Genomic DNA, 1,939 nt, shown 5'->3' on the forward strand with positions numbered 1-1,939 from the left:
TCACATCGAGAAATACAGAACCAGGGGTCACATCACAGAATCCAACAGTGCAGAAGAAGCCATTCAGCCCATCAAGTCTGCACTGACCCATGAAAGGCCCTGACCTGCCCAGTAATCCCATTGGCCAGCACTTGGCCCATAGCCTGGAATGTTCTGGGTGCCAAGTTCTCATCCGGGTACTGTTTAAAGGATGTGAGGCAGCCCGGCTCTACCCCCCTCCCAGGCAGCGCATTCCAGACCCTCACCCCCCCTCCCAGGCAGCGCATTCCAGACCCCCCCTCCCAGGCAGCGCGTTCCAGACCCTCACCCCCCCTCCCCAGGCAGCGCGTTCCAGACCCTCACCCCCCCCCTCCCCCCCCAGGCAGCGCGTTCCAGACCCTCACCCCCCCCCCCCTCCCAGGCAGCGCATTCCAGACCCTCACCCCCTCCCCCGGGCAGCGCGTTCCAGACCCTCACCCCCCCCTCCCAGGCAGCGCATTCCAGACCCTCACCCCCCCCCTCCCAGGCAGCGCATTCCAGCCCCCCCCCCCCTTCCCAGGCAGCGTGTTCCAGACCCTCACCCCCCCTCCCAGGCAGCGCATTCCAGACCCTCCCCCCCCCCTTCCCAGGCAGCGCGTTCCAGACCCTCACCCCCCCCCCCCCTCCCAGGCAGTGTGTTCCAGACCCTCCCCCCCCCCCTCCCAGGCAGCGCGTTCCAGACCCTCACCCCCCCCCCCCTCCCAGGCAGTGTGTTCCAGACCCTCACCCCCCTCCCAGGCAGCGCATTCCAGACCCTCCCCCCCCCCTCCCAGGCAGCGCATTCCACACCCTCACCCCCCTCCCCCCAGGCAGCGCATTCCACACCCTCACCCCCCCCTCCCCCCAGGCAGCGCGTTCCAGACCCTCACCCCCCCTCTCAGGCAGCACATTCCAGACCCTCGGCCTCCACCCTCTCAGGCAGCACATTCCAGACCCTCACCCCCCCTCCCAGGCAGCGCGTTCCAGACCCTCACCCCCCTCCCAGGCAGCGCATTCCAGACCCTCCCCCCCCCCCTCCCAGGCAGCGCGTTCCAGACCCTCCCCCCCCCCCTCCCAGGCAGCGCATTCCACACCCTCACCCCCCCTCCCCCCAGGCAGCGCATTCCACACCCTCACCCCCCCCTCCCAGGCAGCACATTCCAGACCCTCACCCCCCCTTCCAGGCAGCGCGTTCCAGACCCTCACCCCCCCTCCCAGGCAGCGCGTTCCAGACCCTCACCACCCTCCCAGGCAGTGCGTTCCAGACCCTCACCACCCTCCCAGGCAGTGCGTTCCAGACCCTCACCCACTCTCCCAGGCAGCGCATTCCAGACCCTCTACCCCCTCCCAGGCAGTGCGTTCCAGACCCTCACCCACTCTCCCAGGCAGCGCATTCCAGACCCTCTACCCCCCCTCCCAGGCAGTGCGTTCCAGACCCTCACCCCCCCTCCCAGGCAGCGCGTTCCAGACCCTCACCACCCTCCCAGGCAGTGCGTTCCAGACCCTCACCCACTCTCCCAGGCAGCGCATTCCAGACCCTCTACCCCCCTCCCAGGCAGCGCATTCCAGACCCTCACCCCCCCTCCCAGGCAGCGCGTTCCAGACCCTCACCCACTCTCCCAGGCAGTGCGTTCCAGACCCTCACTACCCTCTGGGTACAAAGGTTTCTGCCCATTTGACAATAGAACATAGAACATTACAGAACAGTACAGGCCCTTCGGCCCTCGATGTTGCGCCGACCTGTGAAACCCCTCTAAAGTCCCTCTACACTATTCCCTTATCGTCCATATGCCTATCCAATGACCATTTGAATGCGTTTAGTGTTGGTGAGTCCACTACTGTTGCAGACAGGGCATTCCACGCCCTTACTACTCTCTGAGTAAAGAACCTACCTCTGACATCTGTCCTATATCTATCTCCCCTCAATTTAAAGCTATGTCCC

The sequence above is a fragment of the Scyliorhinus canicula genome, chromosome 6, assembly GCF_902713615.1.
Source record: "Scyliorhinus canicula chromosome 6, sScyCan1.1, whole genome shotgun sequence".
NCBI classification, from domain to species: Eukaryota; Metazoa; Chordata; class Chondrichthyes; order Carcharhiniformes; family Scyliorhinidae; genus Scyliorhinus; species Scyliorhinus canicula.